The 15,440-nt window shown below is 36.7% G+C and overlaps 1 pseudogene; it reads left to right on the top strand.

Moving 5' to 3' along the window:
• Window positions 1–437: 437 nt before the first annotated feature.
• LOC108198098 (ETHYLENE INSENSITIVE 3-like 1 protein) lies at window positions 438–995 on the top strand (annotated as a pseudogene).
• The last annotated feature ends 14,445 nt before the right edge of the window (window positions 996–15,440 follow it).

Raw genomic sequence — 15,440 nt, forward strand, 5'->3', positions numbered from 1 at the left:
CTAGATCTCTGTCCGTCAAAGTCATTAAATTGCCGGGCGGAACATCTGACATAAAGCTAAAAGGCTAATTATACAAGAACATCTCAATTTGGAGGCAGTGGTGCAATCACATCAAAATACTGAGTGATACTTTCTTTTCTCCACTGCTATGGGTGATTCTGAAGAGATGAATGGTAATCTTGGATTCCTTCGAGCCCCATGAGGGAAGGAGGGATGGTACTAGAATCTGAACATGAAGAAACCGGAGATAGTGATTCTAGCGATGAAGTAATAGATTTCAATGAACTACAGAATAGGAAGTGGGCAGATCGAATTCTCCTGCAATGGCTTAAAGCGCTTGAAGGCAAGGAGGTGTTTGATAGTGCTAAGAAGGGCCAGTACCAGAAGCAAGCACGAAGAAAGAAAATATCTCGGGCAAAAGAGGGTTTCCTAATAACATGCTGAAAATGATGAAAATATGTAACGCTGAGAGTTTTGTGTATGGTATTATCTCCAGGAATAGAAAACCCGTCATTGGAGCATCTGAAAATCTTAGTGGATGATGGAAGAATAAAGTTAGGTTTGACAGGTATGGACCTGCAGCCATTGCGAAATACCAAGTCTACAATTCAATTCAGGACAAAGGAGATGAAAACTCAACTCCCCTCACCCACCCTTTGCTGGAGCTTCAGGAGAGTACTCTTGGCTGCTCTGATTCATCAATGTGATCCATCACAATGGCGTTTTTCGTCCGAGAAGGCATTGCCCCACCATGGTGGCCTACCGGGAATGAGGAATGGTGGCCTCAATTATGCATTCCTAAAGACCAAGGAATCCTTCCATACTAGAAGCCTCATGATCTCAAGAAATCTTGGAAGGTTAGGGTCTTAATGCTGTGATCAAGCACATGTCTCCTAACATTTCCAAGATCCATAGACTTGTGTGGCAATTCAAAATGCTTGCCGGATAAGATGACAGGCAAGGAGAGTGCTACTTGGCTGCCAATTATTAATTAAGAGAATTCTTTATCACAAAAGCTTTACCCTGATTTTGAGCCACTCAAAACCTGTGATTGCTTACCATGAGTCCTATCTCTTATGTGAGATCAAATAAAAATTATGTCAAAAAAAAAATGTTTTGTCCAATTAAAATATTAAAATATTAACATTTATTTTTCAAAAATTATTATCTAATCAAAATCAAAATTAAATCCAAACTTTAACTAAAAGGCCCGTATTTGTAACAATCCACGACAAGATTTTTTTTTCCTAACAACGTTCATTTCGAATTTTGTTTTTCATAAAAATTTCTACGAAAAATTTTATTTGATTTATTATTATAAAAGACGAGAAAGCTAGTATAATAAAAGTTATTTATATTTTATTTTAGCTGAATTTTAACTTAATATCAACATGCCATAATATTAATCTTCTTATCATCATAATGCAATATACCACAGTATTTGAATAAGTGAAGTTTAAGAGATGTAAACAATAATATCATCTTGTTCATGTTAAAAGTAAACAATATATAATTTAGATAAAATATATTTTGACTAAAATGTTTAAAAAAATTTTTTAGAGAAAATTCGAATCTCATATACATGATAATTTTGTACACGTGCAAATTTGAATTTTGTGTTTCATATAATTTTTTTGATAAAATCGTAATTGCTTTACACAAAAGACGAGAGAACCGATATAAGATATAATTATCTGTTGCTCAAAAAAAAAAGATTTTGCTAAAAAAAAAGATATAATTATCTTATATAATCTTTAACTTAATTTTAACATAACATAGTATAATTCTATTAACTTATTTTTAAGATGAATTATAAGCACATCTTTTTGAATTTTGTTAAATATTAATATATTTTTGTGTTAGGCCGAATAAACTCACTATATATGATAATATAGTGAACACAATCCAAGACAAACACAAGTATAAGAGAATAACTCAATAAACTCTTATTCACAAATCACAGTAGCTTACAAATAATCTCTTAGTGATTTATATCTTATCACTAAGAGCTGCTAGGTTACACGAATGATATTCAATTGATAACTCGTCTAGAGTAAACCCTAAGCTGTGTTTATATACACAGTTACATGATATCTACTGATTGATTTATAATTATCTGCTTCCTAAAATAATCTAATCAGTAGCTATCCTTCTGCTGTCCTGATCTGCACAATCTCTCTTGATATTTATCTTCCTTATTTAGTCAGATATGCTCCTGAAAATCAGCCGCCTGCAAACTCTGATCATTGCTTAAACTCTGATCCAGCTGTCAGTCGTTAAACTCTGATTTCCAGCTAAACTCTGATATTTGCTTCTGCACACTAAACAAGTTAGATACCTGTGACATCATCAAATATGTAACAATCTCCCCCAACTTGTGCATTAGACAAAATGAACAAGTTATATATATTTACTGATGATGTCAAAAACAATCAAGGACAAATGCATGAAGTAACTAATCTGCATAAATAAATCAAAACTTACAGAGTAGACAGAACTAATTACAACTTACAGAACATAGAAGAACTAATTAGCCAATCAGTCTATATCCATAGCTCTCCTTAACAAACTGAGTAATCAGATCTTCTTCAATTTGTCTCAGAGTTTGTATCATTTGAGCTTTGACAGTCTTTAACTCTTCATCTTTATCTCCTGTCTGGTATATAGCTGATCTCAAGGCATTAGCCTTGCTTCTCTTCATGGCTTCTCCCAACTGAATTGCTCCTGGTCTTTCAGCTTCATTATTGTAACCCAGAATTCTGGTTCCAGCAATAGTCTCCATAACAGAGCTATTTTTCTCCATTTCAATCTCTGAACCATCTTCTAAGGTTATCTTAGGCACATATTCAGCATCAGAACTTATCCCATAGAATCTTCTTTTCTCTTGGATAGTTCTCTTCATTCTGTCAGACCATCTCCTGGATGCTTCATTCTTTATCTCAAGCATATAGTGAATATGCTCAAGTTCCCTCAGAGATTTTATCAGTAGATCAGCTTCAGAAATTCTGTAAACTCTGCCAGATTCCAAAAATATGACAATTTTCTCCTTGTCTTCTGGTCCATCATGAGTGTCTATCAGAATTTGTGCTGATTCTATTCTGTCAAGGTCTTTCTGTGTCACAACTTCTCCAGCCTTTTTAGTAAGAGGATATGGATCCCTGAAGATAGTTGCTGCACTTGTCTGTATTTTCTCCTTTCTGTGACCTAGACCTGTAGTGTCTCTTGCCTCTTTCCCTCTTGTTCCTTTTGCTCTGATCTGAGTAAATAAAGAGCTTTCCTTGTACTGACCTGTACCAAGGCTTCCAAATAAACTCTTCTTCTTAGGTTCAGCTGTGTCAACTTGAGCCTTGTCAGAGGTTGACTTGATCCAGGTAGCTTTGTCTTCAACTGGCTTCAGCTTTTCTTTCTTCACATCTTTAGCTTGAGCAATGTCAGAGGCTAAACTCTGATCAGTAGACTCAGGAATGATTGCAAGAGTTTGTTTAACCTCTGATTCAGCCTTCCTTTTAGATGGAGCACCATCTATAATCTTTTTCCCTTTCTCACTGGAATCAGAGTCAGACTTCTTCTGATAAACTCTGGGCCTATTGATATCAGCATAATTAACTTCACTGATCACAATTCCTTTTCTTCTTGAAGAAGTTGATTTCTTTGAAGAGGAATCAGTGACCAGTTTCTTTTCATCAGAGTTTGCTTTCTTCTCATCAGACTTTGATTTGCTGATCTTTTTCTTTTCAGCAGCCAACCTTTCTTCTTCTTTTCTAACATCTTCAATTGACACCCCTGGATTTTCTTCTTCAAGCAAATTCTTTGCAACAGCTTCATCAAAATCTAGTTGTGTAGGAGCTTTGTAGAAAAGGGTTGTTTCTTCTCCCTGAATCTTCACAGTATGTCTTAAAATCTTGGATTCAGGATTACCAAGCTCAATTAGTTGCTCAGAGAGAGCTCTTGATTTATTGTCAGCTGGTATCAGAAGTTGAGACTCTGTAGTCTGAGTTTGTTGGGAACTGCTTCCAGCCTTATCACTCCTATTTTCCTTAGATTTACTCTGAGAGTATAAGATTATTTCAGAGTTTAAATTTCCAGACTCCTTCTTATCTTCATCCTCTTCCTCATCATCTGGTTGTCTCTGTTGCTGATCAACCTTGCATTTGTCTTTCAGTACTTTCTCCCCCTTTTTGACATCATTGGGGTTGAGAAATTTTACCAGTTGAGCAACAGAGGAGCTCAACTCAGCCAGAGTTTGCTGCATTGATCTCTGAGTGGATTCAATTGAGGAAAGTCTGGCTTTCACAGAGGAAGTTGGAGCTCTGTGCATCCTCTTGGAGTAACTTAGAGTACAAACCCTGTTCTCTGTAGGTTTGGAAGGAGGAATGTCACAGGCAGGAGCTGGTGATGCAGGTTTAACAGGTGAGGGATCTCTGACTGGAGAAACTTCCCTGACTGAAATGCTTTCTCTGATCTGAGAAGAGATTTCAGCTGCAAGAATAGCTGAGTCAATAGGAGGAACAGAAGTGACCTCTGTAGTATCTGCATCATCATCATCATCAACTGCAATACTGAGTGTTTGTGAACACAGAGGAGCTGTAGCTTCCTCAGAATTTGCAGCATATAACATCTCCTGATCAGGAGCTGCAACCAAGTCTTCAACAGGGGTCAGAATTTCCTGATCAATGTCTGGAGTAGTTACAATTGCTTCTGGAGTTGTGACATGTGCTTCTGAAGTAGACACATGTTCTTCTGGTGTATTTTCTGAAGGAGGTATAGCAACTGCTGTGGAGTGTGGAAAAGGATCCTCTGACTGAGAAATATGTTCTGACATTGGAATGTCAGCTTCTTGAATTGGCAGAGGTACTGCAGATAGAGGTTCCACCATCAGAGGATCAGAGACTGTGACCATCTCAAGAGGATTGACTATGGATTCCTGAGGAGGGTCCACAGTAAGATCAGTGATTGTGGAGGTGGGCTTAATCTTCTTCCTGGGCCTTGAGATAAGAGGAACTGGTTCTGGCTCAGGGTCAGAGTCAGAGTCTGATAATCTCTGCAGAAATCTTCTCTTCCTAGGTGGAGGAGATGGCTGTTTGGATGGAGATTTAGAAGACCTCAGTACCCTTGTTGGTGAAGATATTACAACTAGCCCTTTTTGGGAAGGACCAGAGGTTGTGTTTAGATCAGATTTTACAACTGGCCCTTTTTGGGAAGGACCAGAGGTTGGTATTTCTTGTGTCTGGTGGGTGGAGGATGGTAAATTCTCATCAGAGAATGAGGAACCATATTTATCTGGCATTGCCAGCTTCAGTTTATCCTGTACAGTTACAGGTATAGCAAAAACAGGTAGTTGGGGTTTCTTACTATCCTTCTTTATTAAATCAGTGAAAGCTCGTTTTGTGATTTTGAAGGGTAGTTCAGTGTCAGTTTCAGGAATAGGGACCAGAGGAAAACAGTATGAGAAAATAAGCTGACAGAATCTAGCAAAGTAGACAGTATTTTCATCTTCTAATTTCCTATCACCAATAAATCTCAAAATAGATGGTGCTATATCAAAATTGAGATTATGTATAAGAGCATACCCAATCTGCTGACTAAAGAGAGGAACAGCATCAAAATTGCTGCATTTATTCCCAAAAGCTCTTGTTATGCAGTCATAGTAGAAACTCCATTCTTTGCAGAGACAAGGGCGCTTGAGTTCCCCCATCTTATCAGTGTTACCGGAGTATCCAAAGAATTGCATCATATCCTTCAGAGTTTGTGTTGAGACAGAGCTATGATACTTGGAATGCTCTGCAAGGTGAAGAGCCTTTCGAACCGTTTCAGGAGTTACAAGATACTCCTGACCCTCATAGGAACATGTCAAAGATGGTGATCCGTGTTCACCACCATCATTGTATCTTGCTGAACGCCAGAGAGTTAAAACTTGTGCCGGAGAAATAACTTCTGGTTGTGTGAGTGCATACATGAACTCACTGTGAGCAAGATAGTCTTGAATGAGATGAAACTCGTTTGGAGCTTCAGCATTTGACAGGATTGCAGCATAGTTGTTGGTGACGAACTTTGCACCAGCATATTCAAAGGCTTTGGTCGACATTTTCTGAAAAAAAATCAAGAAATCGTGAAGTGTAGATGAGATGTTTGATGAAATGCGCACAAGAGATTTTGAAAAGATTATCAGAGAGAGAGAGAGAGATAAATCGTGTGAAATAAAAAGAAAATAATCGATCTCTGAGTATATATATGTATGTACGCATGTGGGTGAGAGTGTAAAGCCGTAGTGGGGCACGTGGCAAGCTCTGAACGGTAAAAAAAATGGTAGTGGAGAAGTAATAATGAGTAGCGTGTGAATCTGTATAACTTTGTACCATTTACCAATAAAACACAATTAATTACCGTGTTTTTCTCCACTCAGGAATTCAAATGGTTTTTCTACCGTTTGATAATCAAATCTAATATTATCTTGACCAAAGAATTATTTATTTTAACTCAGACTTCGATCAGAAGCTGACCATTGACCAGAGTTTAAATAAATGACTTATAATATGACAAATCAAAGAGTGATCATAGAATCTTGTAATGATGAGAGATAAATATTCAAGGTCTAAATGACACTTGCTCCTCAGAGTTTGCAAATATTTATTTAACTCCAGTCAAAAATTACTCGAAGTCAAAAAAATTGTTAATCACAGAAGTGGAGTGAGGTGTGTGTTAACATGAATTCTCTAATGTCACAGAGATTGTCAAATTTCTTAAATAATATTAGAAAGAATCAGATAATTAGAAAATGTTTTAAACACCTCATGAGCCGAGTTCTCATAATATGGATCAGAGTATACCATTTCTTCTCTTTTGAATCGCACCTGTCTTTTGGAAGGGAACTCCTCATGGTAAGTGAGTCATAACCTTTGTCAGACTTTTGTTTTCTCAGAGTATTTCTCCAGTAATCAGAGAATGTGAAAAGTCCCCAAAAAATTGTTTTAATTTTTGATGCATTTGCTTAATACCAGCAGTGCACTTGGATCTTTCCTTTCACAAATTTTCTAAGATCTCAAAGGAGTACCTGAGATTGTTTTCTTTTGGTTTCTTTTTCTGAGAAGAGATATCTCGAGGATCCATAACTGAAACTAATTAACTCTTAGCTCATAAGGGGAGTAAAACAAGTTCTCTACTGAGTACATGTCTAATATTTAAGAAGTAAGACAGTCTAAGTAACAAATTAAGTCATGTGTTGTGTGTCAAGGGTTTCCACAGCTGTAATGTCACAAAAATCAGACTTTAGAGATGTTTATGACTTAATTCAGGTATTTGCAACATATTCTTCACAGGAGTATCTTTCATCATGAAAAATTCAAGTCATCAGAGTTTGTCGGGTCAGAGTTTAAATATCAGAGTTTATCAAATCAGAGTATAATCATCAGAGTCTAGATCAGAGAATAACAGATGCAGTTGTAGATCAGTTTTATAACAACAAATACTAACAGATATAGTATCATGCAATGTATCAGAGTTTAGAGAGGACCAGAGATCATCCCTAATTCGTTTACAAGCCTTGTAAATGTTGCTTCAGCCAGAGGTTTGGTGAAGATATCTGCCAACTGCTGATCTGTTGGAACAAAGTGAAGCTCTACTGTTCCTTCCATCACATGTTCTCTGATAAAATGATACCTTATGCTGATATGATTGGTCATGGAGTGCTGTACTGGATTTCCTGTCATAGCAAATAGCAATAGCACTTTGGTTATCACAATAAATAGGAATTTGAGTCAGAGTTAACCCATAATCCAGTAGTTGATTCTTCATCCATAAAATCTGAGCACAGCAGCTTCCTGCAGCAATATACTCTGCTTCTGCAGTGGATGTGGAGATAGATTTTTGTTTCTTACTGAACCAAGAAACTAATCTTCCTCCTAGAAATTGACAGCTCCCACTTGTACTTTTTCTGTCTATTTTGCATCCTGCAAAATCTGCATCAGAGTAACCAATCAGTGTAAAGTCTGATTCTCTGGGATACCAGAGTCCCATCTCAACTGTTCCTTTGAGATATTTGAAGATCCTTTTGACTGCTACAAGGTGTGGCTCTCTTGGATCTGCTTGAAATCTTGCACAGAGACAGGTTGCAAACATGATATCAGGTCTACTAGCAGTCAGATATAGAAGTGAGCCTATCATACCTCTATAGTTAGTAATTTCTACTGGTGAACCAGTATCTTTATCTAACTTAGTGGCAGTTGCCATTGGAGTGGTAGCAGCTGAGCTATCCTGCATGCCAAATTTCTTTAGCAGGTTCCTGGTATATTTAGACTGATTAATGAAAATACCCTCATCAGTCTGTTTGACTTGAAGTCCCAAAAAATAGCTCATTTCTCCCATCATGCTCATCTGATATCTGGACTGCATAAGCTTTGAGAATCTCTCACAGAGTTTAGAATTAGTAGTCCCAAAAATGATATCATCTACATAGACTTGAACTAATAGCAGATCATTACCATGGTTGAGATAAAATAGAGTTTTATCAATTGTACCTCTGTTGAAACCACTGTCCAAAAGAAATTGAGCCAGAGTTTCATACCATGCTCTTGGTGCTTGCTTTAGTCCATACAGTGCTTTATCCAATCTGTAGACATGATCTGGAAATTTTGTGTCCACAAATCCTGGAGGTTGTTCAACATATACTTCTTCCTCCAGCTCCCCATTGAGAAAAGCACTCTTTACATCCATCTGAAACACTTTGAATTTCTTGTGTGCTGCATAAGCCAAGAAAATTCTGATTGCTTCCAATCTGGCAACCGGGGCAAAGGTCTCATCATAGTCAATTCCTTCTTGTTGAGAATATCCCTTAGCTACCAGTCTGGCTTTATTTCTTGTAATTACACCATCACTGTCTGTTTTGTTCCTAAAAACCCACTTAGTACCAACTATTGATCTGTTCTTTGGTCTTGGTACAAGTGTCCAGACTTTATTTCTCTCAAATTCATTTAACTCCTCCTGCATTGCTGTTACCCAGTCTGCATCCTTTAAAGCTTCTTCCACTTTCTTTGGTTCTGTCTGAGATAAAAATGAATGGAATAAACACTCATTTGCTGTTGCAGTTCTGGTTTGTACTCCAGCATCTGGATCTCCAATAATCAGATCTGGTGTATGAGACTTTGTCCATTTTCTTTCATGTGGCAGTTGATTCCTGGAACTAGACCCTCCCCCATAATCCATGCCAGTATCATTGTGGTTCTCTGATGCCTCTCCCCCATTATTCATGCTATCTCCATGAGCATTCTGAGTTTCTGATGCTCCCCCTGAAGATGTGTTCTCCTGATTTTCTGATGCAGAGTGATCAGAGTTTGAGGAGTCAGAATCAGAGTTTGTGTTTTCTGCCGAGTCTGCAACATTTTCATCCAGATTTTCATCTTGAAGGTGCTCCCCCTCAACATGTGCTTGAGGTTGGTGAGTAGAAGTGACATGCTCTGATATTGTCTCAGAGTCAGAGTTTATGGAATCAGAGAATGCATCTTCATCTTCAAATCTCAGTTGCTCATGATCTTCAAAATCTTCCATTCCAGTAATTTTCTTATCATCAAAGGACACATGAATGGATTCCATGATTACCCTTGTTCTCAGATTGTAAACTCTGAAGGCTTTTGTTGATAAAGGATAACCAACAAAAATTCCTTCATCAGCTTTTAAATCAAATTTGGTTAGCTGTTCAGGATGATTTTTCAGAACAAAACATTTACATCCAAAAATATGGAAGTATTTGAGATTTGGTTTTCTGCCTTTAACCATTTCAAATGGAGTTTTCCCATGTTTGTTAATCAGAGTTGCATTCTGTGTGAAACAGGCAGACTGCACAGCCTCAGCCCAGATGTAGGTTGGTAACTCTGCTTCCTCCAACAACACCATGTGTTCCAGGTGCTGAAAATTCCTGTTTAATGCCATTTTCTTTACAGAACTCCTCCATTTTAAAATTCTTGAATTCAGTGCCATTATCACTTCTGATGATCTTTACTGCATCTTTAGAGATTTTGTTCAGCTGTCTTACATGCTCAATCAATAAAGATGGTGTCTCATCCTTGCTGTGTAGAAAATATACCCATGTATATCTGGTAAATTCATCAACAATGACCAGAGTATATCTCTTCTTTGCAATGGACATTATATTTACTGGTCCAAAAAGATCAACATGTAGCAGATGATATGGCTCAAGAATTGAGGACTCAGTTTTACTTTTGAATGAAGACTTCCTCTGTTTTGCTTTCTGACAGGAATCACAGAGTCCATCTGGAGTAAAAACTGATTTTGGAAGTCCTTTCACAAGATCTTTCTTCACAAGCTCATTAATATTATTGAAGTTCAGGTGAGATAATTTCTTGTGCCAGTTCCAGCTTTCTTCAATACTGGCTCTGCCAAGTAGACATATTGCAGAGCTTTCAGAGATTAAAGATAGCTTAGCTTCATAGATGTTCCCATGTCTGTATCCTTTTAGAACAACTTTTCCAGTGGTTTTACTGATAACCTCACAGTGTTCCTCCAGAAAATCAACATGATATCCTCTGTCACAGATTTGACTTATGCTCAGCAGGTTGTGCTTAAGTCCTGAGACCAGAGCTACAGATTGAATGATGACATTTCCAAGATTGATATTGCCATATCCCAAAGTTTTCCCTATGTTGCCATCTCCATAAGAAACATTTGGGCCAGCCTTCTCCACAAAGTCTGATAGCAGGGCTTTATTTCCTGTCATATGTCCTGAGCATCCACTGTCCAGAACTAGGATGTTCTTCCTGTTGCCCTGCAATCACATACACAACTAATGATTAGTTTTAAGGACCCAGACTTGCTTGGATCCTTTGTTCTTGTTAAGTTTGTTAACACTAGCAGCGGAAGATTTATCAGAGTTTATATCAGAGTTTGTGTTAACAGACTTTTTAACAGATGCTGAACTAGGAGAATCAATCTTTTTCCTCAAAGAAGGTTTTAATTCATAATAATCATAATATAAACTATGGTATTCCTTACAAGTGTAAATGGAATGCCATAAACTACCACAATGAAAACAGGGATTCTCTGGTCTAAATCTAGTATTCCTAGTCTTAACTTCTGATTTTGGAGATATAGCATTTATGTCCTTATTTTTCCTGCAAAAAGAAGCAAGATGATTAGGATTACCACAATTATGACAAGTTTTCCTAGGAGCATTTGGAACAGGCATGTAATTGTTGCTTTTGTTTATTCCAACCTTTCCATTCCTATTTTTCCTAGGTTCCTTAATCCTGTTTTCTTTCTTAACCTCCTTGAGTTTATGCTTAAGCTGTTTCTGAGTCATCAAACCAATATTAACTTGTTTAGGTGTATCAGTCTTTGATTTGTCCTGAGTCTTTGATTCTGCAACAAATCTTACTGGAACTACCTTAGGTTTTTCAATTTTAATGGTTTCTTGTTTATAAGACTCAGCTTCATTTTTATCAGAGTAACCTAACCCTTTCTTCCAGTTTCCACTTTCTAAGATATTCTGAGTAGTCTTCCCTGAGTTAGTCCAAGTTCTGATTATCTCTCTTTCCTTTACAAGTTCTGATTAAAGAGAAGCATTTTTCTTTAAGAGTTCATTTCTAACAAAGATAGAGTCATCTCTTTCCTTCTGAACTTCTAGCATTTGAACTAGTTCCTTTTCAAGATAATCATTCCTTTTCTTAACATCCAAGATCTCAGATTTTAGTCTGTCATTTTCTAAAGTCTGATCTCTATAACTAACATGCAGAGTTTTAAGAAACAGTCTTAACTCAGCTATATCCTCAGTATCAAAAGCAAGAGTGGAATGAGGTACCTTGGTTTCAATAGTCTCAGTGTTGTTGTCCATGTTTGCCATCAAGGCATAGTTAACTTCTTCCTCTGATTCTGATGAGTCTGCCCAGCTCCCCTTCTTTGTGATAAAGGCCTGTTCCTTTTCTTTCTTAGCTTTCTTGCACTCAGTTGCAAAATGTCCTTTCTCTCCACAATTGAAGCAGGTGTATTTAGACTTATCAGATTTTCCAGATTTTTCTTCTTTGCCTTCATTCCTTTTGAAGACCTTTCTGTCAGAGTTTCTGTCTTTGGTTGAGAACTTCTTCCCTTTGTTGAAGTTCTTGTAAGCCATCTTCTTGAAGCTTTTTACCATCAGTGCTGCCAGCTGCATCATCTCAGTATCACTGTCATCAGAGTCTGAAGGCATATCAGAGTCTGAGTCAACATCAGAGTTTGATGACTCAGTATCAGACTTTTTGACATGAGTTTTTCCCTTGCTTTTCAAAGTTGATTCTTCTTGAACTTTTAGAGCAACTGGTTTGGGTTTCCCACCATGTCGTTTGCTCCTTTGTTCCATTTCAAGTTCATGAGTTTTCAACCTTCCAAAAATTTCATCCAGAGACATCTCTTCAAGATCATGATTGTCTCTTATAGTGGTTACTTTCAAATCCCACTTTTCAGGAAGAGCAAGCAGAAATTTGAGATTTGAATCTTCCAAATCATATTCTTTGTCCACAAGAGACAAGTCATTCAGCAGCTTGACAAACCTATCATAAAGATCAGTCAGTGATTCACCAGATTTTGAATCAAAGTGTTCATACTCTTGAGTAAGTATGGTTCTTCTGTTCTTTTTGATGGCTTTGGTTCCTTGACATCTGACTTCCAAAGCATCCCATATCTCCTTTGCAGTTTTGCACCCAATTACTCTATTGGACATAGCATTGTCTAGAGCACTATGCAACAGATGCTTCACCTTTGCATCTTTACTGATAGATGAGATGTCCTCTGGAGTATAGTCCTTCTTTTCTTTAGGAATCATCTTCTGGGGTTCATCTCCCACAGCAACAGAGAGCTTTGTTGGCATGTGTGGACCATCATAAATTCTATCCAGATATTCTGGATCTGTAGATTCCAAAAACATGATCATTCTTACTTTCCAGACAGAATATTCAGATGCCCTGAGGACCGGAACCCTAAGAGACTCATATCTACTGTTTTGTGATTTCTCAGACATGATTGTGAGATTAAGATCTCACTGTAGGTATATCAACAGAGCTGGCTCTGATACCACTTGTTAGGCCGAATAAACTCACTATATATGATAATATAGTGAACACAATCCAAGACAAACACAAGTATAAGAGAATAACTCAATAAACTCTTATTCACAAATCACAGTAGCTTACAAATAATCTCTTAGTGATTTATATCTTATCACTAAGAGCTGCTAGGTTACACGAATGATATTCAATTGATAACTCGTCTAGAGTAAACCCTAAGCTGTGTTTATATACACAGTTACATGATATCTACTGATTGATTTATAATTATCTGCTTCCTAAAATAATCTAATCAGTAGCTATCCTTCTACTGTCCTGATCTGCACAATCTCTCTTGATATTTATCTTCCTTATTTAGTCAGATATGCTCCTGAAAATCAGCCGCCTGCAAACTCTGATCATTGCTTAAACTCTGATCCAGCTGTCAGTCGTTAAACTCTGATTTCCAGCTAAACTCTGATATTTGCTTCTGCACACTAAACAAGTTAGATACCTGTGACATCATCAAATATGTAACATTTTGTTCATAATATGATAAAATTATATATAATTATAATCTTTATTGAAAATTGACATAAATTTGTGTTTACCTCTATTGACGAGATTACAAAATTCTTGTTAGTCCAAAAAAAAGGACCATATGATTAAGAAAATAATTAGAATATCAGGATTTCAGAAAAAGTTCTAAAATATAAATATTATATAGAAAAAAATGAACATTGGAATATAATATTCTTATTCAGTTTCTATATGTGTCACATCACCATCCTTTTTATTTTGTTGGAGCAAAGCAACCTGAAGCTTTGACTCATAGTCTTGGTTGTTTTGAGAGACTCAAGCGACTCGTTTTCTTTCATTTCCTAAAGCTGGTGAGCTTTTAATTCTTCACGAATTCTTCAGACCCTTTTCTTTTATTAATATGTGTATGCATATATAATGTGTGCAACGCTGTCATTTCTTATTGTATCCATGCATATGTTCCTTCTTAGCTGTGTGGTTTTAGTATGAAAGTCCGTCCTTTTTTCATGGTTTTTATGTGTGTATGTATGTTTAATATTAGACTTAGTGGAAAGATGCCGTCTTTATGTGTATGGTTTTATGTGAAACTTTCGGTGAATATTTGTGGTGTTAGGATTACATGGAGCACATGTATTAGAGGTTCTCTTTTGTTTGTTTTGTTCTTAATTTGGTTCTTCCCCAAATGGGTGTTTCAAAATCATTTGTTGATTTTTTAATTAATTATTGCTCATTATCAAAATGGCATTGATATGGAATAATTCAATATTGTACTACTTCTGTGTTAAATGATTAGCAAGTTTTTAATTACTTTTCCTTCTTTCCCTAGTAGGAATAAAAAATCAATCAACAGGAGATTTATTTATATGATGATAGGACTAAAAATGAAATAATGAGTTACTATCTTAGGCTGGCATCATCTTCTCCCTGTCGGTTGGTGTTGCCTTGTTCTGTTGTGCTTTTGTGGAATGTGCTAAACCCTAATTTGAATCTAAATTTGCAGGTGCCGTGTGTTATAATTTTGTGGTTGGTTATTTTGTTGGGCCTTTGTTTTAGAACTCTATTTGGGCCTTTCATTTTTTGAAACGCCACAGCTATTTTATTTTATGAAAGAATTTAGGCCTATGCACATATTTAATTGATGGAATAGTATGTAATTAATATTTTATAGAAATCAATTATAATTATTATAAAAAAATGGTGATTACTAACTGGGTACCATGTGAATCTTGTATGCCAACAGTTTGTAATTGTTAAAACATCAACTGCTCTTTGTCAAACATGAACAAGCCACTAACTTAGAGATATTTCTCTATTTGAGAACAATGGAGTCGAGAGCTGCAAAAAGGAAGAGATGCAACAAAATCAAGGAGAACGTGGTTGAGGAAAGTCATGCATTAGTGATGAATTCTGCAAAGTTGGTTAATGAAATTCAAGCAGCAAACGAAGATTTTGGAGAATACTTCAAATGCATGGGTGATAGACATTCAGAACTGATTTTGCATCAATGAACAATACTGGTAATTTTTAGTATTTTTTTCATAATCCATTATATAATTTCCAAATTATGATACATATTTACAATCTTGTCAATTCACAGGTCCATTGTTGATCTACTAAAGGGGAACAAAAGGGCAAGAGGAGGAGAGACCTCAGAGGTACATGAAAACCTCCCAACTTCATATGCTATAGATGTTCGTAAATTCTTGGACGACACCACTTACACATCACTCGAAGGTCATTGTAAGGGATACAAGCAAGCATGCGAACAGATCACGAGGGAATTCGAGACGAGTTTCGAAGCATGGAAAATAAAATTAAGTGATCTCAAGGAACAGGGAGACGAAATGCAGAATCACGAGGTCGAGTTACGTGTGCAGC

This window comes from Daucus carota, chromosome 8 (assembly GCF_001625215.2).
Source record: "Daucus carota subsp. sativus chromosome 8, DH1 v3.0, whole genome shotgun sequence".
In the NCBI taxonomy this organism is placed as follows: domain Eukaryota; kingdom Viridiplantae; phylum Streptophyta; class Magnoliopsida; order Apiales; family Apiaceae; genus Daucus; species Daucus carota.